The following is a 9301-nucleotide window of genomic DNA, read 5'->3' as shown; positions in this document are numbered from 1 at the left end:
TGTTATAAATTAAGCATTGAAATGATCATCCACTTCTTTACCAAACTCAAGCACTATGATCATCCACTCCTTTACCAACTCAAGCACTATGATCATCTACTCATCAAGCATTATGATCACCCACTCATTTACCAAATTAAGCACCATCTTTGTTATTTTATGTATTGTTGTTCACTATAAATACCATCACTCATCTCACTCTTTTGTACACCATAAACAAGAACAAGAGTTTATAATCAAACACCATTACATCTTCTTCTTCTTCCTTATAATAAACTCTCTCCCTTATACTAGTGTTATTTGCTTCCTACGGGTATCAAAATCTACTCTTATTTAAATTTCTCGATACTATAAATTATAAATTATTTCATAACAGAATGTAAATTTAAGTTTGTTGTATAAGGAGGACATGACTTAAAAGAAAAAGGGATTCTTGAGAATAAGAAAACCAAGAAAATTTTGTTTTGTTTATATGACCAAGCGTTTGGTGTCATTCTAAGGTTACTTACGTATATGTTGACTAATATCTAAAAATTTGAATGATTTAAACAAGGTTTGTCAAATATGACTTAAAACTTTATTTTAAATACAAAATTATATCCAAACTTAAATTAAATGAAACTAACCTAAAAACTTTGTAAAATTACAGCCAACTTCAACATTCAACATGTCAAATATTTGGAACAGATTGCAAGGACCTGATTGCGATGATAAAGGACCCCCAAGCATGACCAAACTTTTCAACGGAGCTGGAGGTCATTCAAATTATCCTGATGTGCTATTCGGATTTCAAGATCAGCTATGTGCCAAGAACGCAAAATGGAATTGCAGATTCTCTAGATAGGAATGCTTGGTGTTTTCATAGATCTCTATGTTTTATTGGTTGTTCTATTCCGGTCTGGGTACCCAGACCACCTCATGTCTAACTAATAGAATAGTCGTTTGTTGCTAAAAAAAAATAATAATAATTACAGCCAGCTTTTTGTAAAGAAAAAACATAACTCATTTTTATGAATATTGCTCCAGAAAGTCGTATGAGTCTTCTGAGATACTGTAAGTCGTCTAGACGACTTCCAGGGAAGTCTTCTGGTGTATTTGATCTTAAAAATAATTTAAAAATTTTTTAAAAAAATATTTTGATAAGTGAAAAATTAATATAATGTAATTATAAACAATTTTAAGTAATATAAATTAAGATATAATAAAATTGAATAGTTTTCAACATAGATGAGTAAAAGTAGTTAATCAAGATATTCTTTGGCTTAGAGTTTGACAACATATGTTGTAGTATTGTATGTATTCTTAGGGTTAGATTTTGGAAAGCTTAAATTTTCTTTTGAAAAATTAAAAATTTACCTATATGTGTTTATTTATGTGTATTGTAATCACTTTTTAAGTTTAATTTGATTATATGAAGTGTTAGTTAGTTAATTTAGTTTAGGGGTTATGTTTAGGGTCTGGACGACTAACAGGTAAGTCGTCTGGCGATTAGAAGACTTCTCTGAAAGTCTTCTAACTCCCGCTAAAAATATTTTAGTTTCCCGCTAAAAATATTGAAGTCTTCTGGGCGACTTACAAGTAAGTCGTCTAGTAAGTCTTTGAAAGTCTTCTGAATCGAAAATATTTAACTTTATTGGAATTTTAGTCTCCAGATATAAAGAAAAATTTACACATTTTCTATTCTCCTCTCAAATGGCTGCAACAAAAATGGTATGTTCCTCATTCTAAAACTCTCCAACCTCTCTCTAACCTCTTTGAACTTATACACACCAAACTTTATATCAATTTATTGTTTTTGTCTCATGTCTTTCTCACTAGTTTATCTTGTTTTGCATGTTTTTCATCACATGGTTCTCATCTTTCACTCATTTAAAGATAGATCTATTGATTTTAGATATGTATTTTTGTGTGTTTTATAAAGGTAGATCTATCAAATCTTACACTCATTTTCTATGATTTTAAGTCATTTGAACGTTTTTGGATATGCAGATTTTTCAGATCTGGATTTGGATATGCAGGTTTTTCAGATCTGGAAGACTTCTGGGACGACTTACCTGTTAGTCGTCTAAAATATAATGCGTTAGAAGACTTCCAGGACGACTTACCTGGAAGTGTTCTGATAGAGTCTTCTCACATGTCTCCATTTCATAACAGATCTGAGCGTTTTGGTAAGTTTTTATATCTGATTTTTCTTCATTTGGTAACTTCATGTTGCATAAAGTTCTTACATTTTTCCCAAACTAAAAATCTCCAAACCCATTCTAATCTTTTTGACTTGAAAACACCGAACTTTATATGAATTTTTCATTTTTGTCTCATGTCTTTCTCACTAATCTATCTTTATGTTGCAGATTTTTAACTAGATGGTTCTCATCTTCCACTTGGATGTGTACTTTGTATGTTCTATAAAAGTGTATCTATATAATCTTCCACTCATTTTCTCTGTTTTTAAGTCATTTGAACATTTTTTTTATATGCATGTTTTTCAGATCTGTAGCAGATTTTGAAATATTTATGAGAAGTCTTCTAAAATATAATATGCTAGAAGACTTCCAGGAAGACTTCCTGGAAGTCTTCTAACGGAGTCTTCTTCCATATCAAGTGGAGTCCAAGTTTGTTTTTGTAGAGGAATGATGTATAATAGTTTTGTTTCTAGTCTGTTTTATGATTTGCATGTGTACTCCTTTAATTGTGATTTTTTTTTGTAAATTTGAAGAGATATTAATAAAAAATTTGGTAACTATGTTCATATTCCACAATATTCCACTCATATCAAAAAACATTATTGATGCAAATAACAATAATGATACTTAAGTCATTGATACAACATATTAAGAATCATTTTAACCATTATACTCACTCATAGCAAAAAAACATCATTGATGCATATAACAATAATGATACTTAAGTTATTGATAAAACATTTCCAGAAACAAGTATTTTACCCACTCATAGCAATTATCATCATTTGTGCATACTTAAGAGATGGAAACAAACTATAGTAACTAGTCAAAACATATCACAAGTTTTACAAGTTTGTGTTGAAAAACTTAGTCAAATTTAATAAAACTAAGGCAAAAAACATATTTTGAAAATATGAGTTTTACATATCTTGAAGTTACTTAATACTCTTAATAATACAAGTTATTCAAAAACTAGCGTAGCTCGGATCAGGTAGAAACTTTAATAAACATGAATGTTGGTAATCTTATAAATATCACGAATTAAGTTATAAATTTCATTCAGTAGCTAAAATATTGATTAATAAACATGAATCAACAATAAAATGTTAAAAGTTCTTTATCGTTTTAGAGAAAATAAAAATTTATTAAACATTGACGCATATGACTTCCACAGAGGTCGTCTGGCTGACTTCAAGGAAGTCGTCCATTTAGGTTAGTTTTGCAATTGATTTTTAACCTAGACGACTTACATGGAAGTCGTCCATCTTTGTTTGTTAAAAAAAAAAACTCGAGACTACTTACATGTAAGTCATCTAGGGAAAACGGTTTAGTTTTGCATTTGACCAGATTGTGTCAGAAATTTGACTTTTCTTTGATGACTTACACGTAAGTCGTCCAATAGAAAATTAAAAAATCGATATTTTGTTATACCTAGACGACTTTCATGTAAATCGTCTCAGGTTAGTTTTGCAAATGAAAAATAAAACAAAAAAAATTATTTTTTTCTAGAAGACTTACACGGAAGGCGTTCGTCCGACGACTTACATGGAAGTCGTCCAAGATAAGTAAAGTTTGATCAGAATCTCGAAATAAAATCATGGATGACTTCAATGTAAGTCGTCTAGAAATATATATTTTTTTTAATTTATTTTTCAATTGCAAAACTAACCTGAGACGAATTCCATGTAAGTCGTCTAGGTATAACAAAATATTGATTTTTTTTAATTTTGTACTCGACGACTTACGTGTAAGTCGTCCAGGAAAAGTCAAATTTCTGACACAATTCGGTCAAATGCAAAACTAGCCCGTTTACCCTAAACGACTTACATGGAAGTCGTCTCAAATTTTTTTTTAACAAGCAAAATGGACAAATTCCATGTAAGTCGTCTATAAAAACACATTTAGAAGTAAATTGCAAAACTAACATCTGCATTGACCAGACTGATTACCTGTAAGTCGTCTGGACGAACAGATCTGGAAAAAAAAACTGATTTCATAGTTTCAACCAGTGAGATAACTTGTTTAGCACACATAAGTCTTCTCCAAGCACCCAGAATCTCAAACAAAAGTGACCCACCAAGAATCGTAAGCTTCAATGGCTCTATGAACCATAAAAGTTTTAGAATCAAAATCTTAGGTTTTTTTGGATGAATATGGAGAGAAAGTGAAAGAGATTTTGTTTTTAGTTCATAAGAATTGAGAAAGAAATAGTGTAAATCGATTTTTAGGTGCATTAAGAGCTTCAAATTGGTTGTTCATGGTGGTTGGTGTATTGATGGAAATGACAATATTGTGAATACTTGAAAAAGATGAGGGTGATAGAGTAAAATATCCATTTTCGAAGAGAAAAAAAAAAGTGATGGCATTTTCGTGAATAATCTGAACTTTAGGAGTGAAAGAGTAAAGTCAAAGTTCCAACAAAAAACAATGGTTAGTTTTGTGTTTGACTTTAAGTTTTGAGTCATATTTGCAAAAATAGGCTATCCTAAAAAATTATGTACTAAAAATGATGGTATTTTTAGAAGGATGTATTTGATTTACTCATTAGAAATTAGTTATATTTGTTTTTTTTGTTTTATAAATTCGAAAAACTTATGTGTTTATTTATTTTTCTGCACTTTATTCTGATATCATCTGTATTCTGTTTCGGAGTTTATTTTATTTTTGTAACTGTGTTTTTGATTTTATTGGCGTGAAGGAAGTGAAACATATCTCAATTCTCAATTGGTAAGCAAGAAGAAGCCACCTTTCGTGGCTCAGCAATTCAGCTGTCAAAGATGTTGTTTTCTTTTGTTTTTGTGTTGTCTTTGTCAACTTGTTTTGTTTTGTTTTTTTTTTTACTCAGCTTCAACTTTTCATTAGCCAACACGGGAATACATGATTTTCACCACACTAGTGATTCAACCATACTTACATACTGAGTAATCTAGTATCACCTAGAATCACATACTTGGATCCTACGCCACCTGACATGAAACTCAGATGTAATTTCCTCCCAATGAGAACATACTTTCCTCACGACTCAAGGAAAGCAGCCTCTTAACCCCTAACTTAGACCAAACGAGACGACGACACTTGAGAGCCCGAGATATACAGACCGTAAGACCAGTACATTGAGTAGCTCATTACATTGGGCTCCATATGATTGGATTGGCAGCCCCGGCCCAATGCCTCTTCACCTTGCGGCGCTTAATTGGTGTACTAACCGAACCACCGAGATCAAGTATCCGCTCCTTAGCCATAAAAGGCGGGATGAACCCGTACTGGAAAGTCGGACCTTGGCAACGGCACCGCAACTGGAACAGCAGTCTCCGTTTTCAAAGGCGTGAAACTCCACCGCCGAATTGTCGCTGGCGCTGGGATGTGGAGAGCCACCACGTACCCACTGCAGGCTTCACCCCTCCGTTAGACCCCTCTGTGAGGCTAAACCTACGACGCGCTGGCCTCGAGAACCGAGGACCAAACCTTTTTTCACCGACCGATGCACCACTCCTCTGTTAGTTACACCATCACTCCAGACGGTAGATCTAGGGTAGAGGAGGTCTCCCACTGAGCCACGCTCCCTTGCCGTGAGGAGAGCTCCGCAGATCTAAAGAGGAAAATTGATCTGGTTGCTCCCCTCGGACCTAAAAGCCGACCTCCTTCGTTGTAGCTTCGCTAAGCCTCACTGCTCCTCCAAAATCGCCGCAAGAAGACACCTTTGACCCTTAGGCCTCCGGTGAAGCTCGACAAACCAGAACGTCTAGTATTTCGACTTAGGGCAGAAACCGAGCGAAAAAAGACAAAGAAAAAAGAAAAGAAGGGAGAAGATGAGCCCTCCGGCACCGGGCGAGAGCCGGACCGGAGACGGGAGATTCACGGATCTGGTTTTTTAAAGATGGAAGGGAGAGAACTTAGAGAGAGAAAGGTCCGAGAAGTTTACTTGTTTTCTTTTGTCAAAGATGTTATATCATCTATGAAATAAAGAAATCAATGACAATTACATTTACACCCACACAAATTCAAAATATTACAAAGTAATCGAAAGAATGGTTGATTGGGTTGCACAAAAAGAAAATAATGGTTGATTGGAGGGGTGGCGGGCGGGAGGGCACTCTCCCCAGCTAATAAGTGAACGTGAAAGTGGGATACATCTGTCTCTTAGATTAAACTTTATTTCAGTGTTTAACCAATAAAAACTTTATATCAGTGCCACCAACAGGTTTTTAATTGGTTACATCTTAGTACATAACTTTATGTAGTGCTCTGCAAATTATCTGAAATATCTGTTTGGACCCGTTCTCGATTTGTTCTAATCTTTAAAAACAATATAATATAAGAATAAAATTGGAAACCTAAACAAATATACTAAGAACTAGCAGTGACATATAGGCCGGGTACGGATCGGATATCCAGACAATTTTTAGATATCCGGATCCGGATCCTTATCCGGCGGATCCATAATTTTACTATCCTTATCCGGATCCGGGGTTCGCTGATATTCGGGTGTCGGATATCTTTCTAAAAATTATAATATCTGGCGGATATCCGGATCCGGATTTGGATCCTTAAAATAAATAAAAAATAATATTAATATATATAAAATATTAACAATAATTTAAAAATAAAAATATATAATGTTTTTAATTATTTATATGTATAATAGTATAAAATTTACATAAAATTTATATATACTATTAGAAAAATGAAAATATATTAAATAAAATTAGTTTTTATATATAGATATTACTATTTTTGAAATAGTTATTAATAAAATTTACGGATCCGGATATCCGGACTAAAAAATCAAGATATCCGGATCCGGATTCGGCTTTGACGGATCCAACTTTTTACTATTCGGATCCGGATTCGGCCTCTCCGGATATCTGGATTTTCGGATCGGATCCGGATCGGATCACGGATCGAATCTGGATCTCGGATAAAAGTTCCAGGCGTAGTGACATATAGATATAATCAAAGGGTTTTGTTATGATTTTTTTTTTTTTTTTGCTAAAAGGGGTTTGTTATGATTTGATTGGAGTCTATATACAATTCTAGATCTTTGAATTAACTGGACTGGGAATAAGAAAGCCAAAAACAACAGCACACGAGATTTATAGAAATTAGGGTCCGTTGCGGAATCGTGCCAGATTTTTTTTGTTTTTTTTTTTCAAATCCGTATGTTGAAATTTATTTCTACGTTGGTCAAAAATTCAAAGACTAATCGAATGTAGTTTGGATTGGCAAGCTTTAAACTGGATTTTCTCAATGGTAAAAGACTCAAATATCTAATGAATATAATATTATAGTTATAACCTTTTTACTAGATTATTCAATTTTAAAGTAACAAAAAGCTTAACAATTATTTAATGACAATTATATAAGGGAAAATCTCCTAAAGATTTTTATTTTTATTTTTATTTTTATTTTTCTCTAAATAGTACTAAAAGTCAAAGGGGAAATTGCTAAAAAAAAATAATTCAAAATTTGATTTTGAATACAAAAGTGTACTTCAAATTCAATCACATGCAAAAATAGTGTTTTTTGCAAGATTGACTCAAAACTCAAAGTCAAACCTAAAACTAACTCATGTTTTTTTTGGATTTTTCTTTTGTCCTATTCACCCCACAAGTTCATATAATTCACGAAAATGTCATCAAATTTTATTTTTTTTTTGAAAATGACATTTTTACTCTTTCACCCTCGTCATCTTCAAGTAATTACAAGATTGTCATTGTCATCAATACCCCAACCACCATGAACAACCAATTTGAAACTCTTAATGCACCTAAAATCGATTTACACTCTCTCTTTCTCACTTGTTATGAACTAAAAACAACATCTCTTTCATTTTGCCTTCATATTCATCCAAAAAACTCAAGCTTTTGATTCAAATTTTTTTTATGGTTGATAGAGCCATTCAAGCATACTATTCTTGGTGGGTTACTTTCGTTTGAGATTCTGAGTGGTTGGAGAAGACTATGTGTACTAAGGAAGTCATCTCACTAGTTTAAGGTATGAAATTAGAATTTTTTCCAGATCTGTTCGTGTAGAAGACTTACCCGTAAGTAGTCTGGCTGTAAAGACTTACGGGTAAGTCTTCTGGTCAAACAGACGACTTACTTGTAAGTCGTCATCTTTGTTTGTTAAAAAAAAAAATCTAGAGAATACCCTAGACGACTTACTGATAAGTCGTCTAGGATAAACAGGTTAGTTTTGCATTTGACCGAATTGTGTCAGATATTTGATTTTTCCTGGACGACTTACCAGTAAGTCGTCTCCGGGAAAACAAAAATTTCAATATTTTATTAAAGCTGGACGACTTATCTGTAAGTCTTCTCAGGTTACTTTTACAATTGGAAAATAAAACTTAAATATTTAACTTTTCCCAGACGACTTACTCGGAAGTCGTCAAGTAAGACGACTTACTCAGAAGTCGTCAAGTAAGACGACTTACTTGAAAGTCGTCCAGGATAAGCAAAGTCGTCCAGATTTATTTCCTAGATTCTGGTCAAACCTTGCTTATCTCGGACGACTTTCTCATACGTCGTCTACCTTGACGACTTTCAAGTAAATCGTCTGGGTAAAGTTAAATATTTAAGTTTCTTTTTCGAATTGCAAACTAACCTGAGAAGACTTTCAAATAAGTCGTCTAGCTTTAATAAAATATAAAAAAATTGTTTTCCCGGAGACGACTTACTGGTAAGTCGTCCAGGAAAAGTCAAATATCTGACACAATTCGGTCAAATGCAAAACTAACCCGTTTATCCTAGACGACTTAAGTCGTCCAGGTTTTTTTTAACAAACAAAGCTGGACGTCTATTTAAAATTCAATTTCGAAAATGACCTGTTTGGACGACTTACTGGTAAGTCTTCCAGACGACTTACTGGTATGTCGTCTGCGTCAATGTTTAGTAAACTTTCATTTTCTCTATGTTTACTAATGTGTTTTATTTTGAATTTTTGTAGATGATGCGTCAGTTACATGCAGTGTATGGAGAATGGTTGTTGAAAGATTTCCGTTGGGATTTTGTGGTTGATGATCTCAAAGGAGCAAGATTGTTTTTATTGAATGAAGATTCAACACATGCTGAACTTGTTGCAATGGCTCAAGAAGATTATAACATGGACATGAGCAC

This window comes from Brassica oleracea, chromosome C2 (assembly GCF_000695525.1).
Source record: "Brassica oleracea var. oleracea cultivar TO1000 chromosome C2, BOL, whole genome shotgun sequence".
NCBI classification, from domain to species: domain Eukaryota; kingdom Viridiplantae; phylum Streptophyta; class Magnoliopsida; order Brassicales; family Brassicaceae; genus Brassica; species Brassica oleracea.
The sequence above is the reverse complement of the archived record's forward strand: the minus strand, read 5'-3'. Positions refer to the sequence as shown.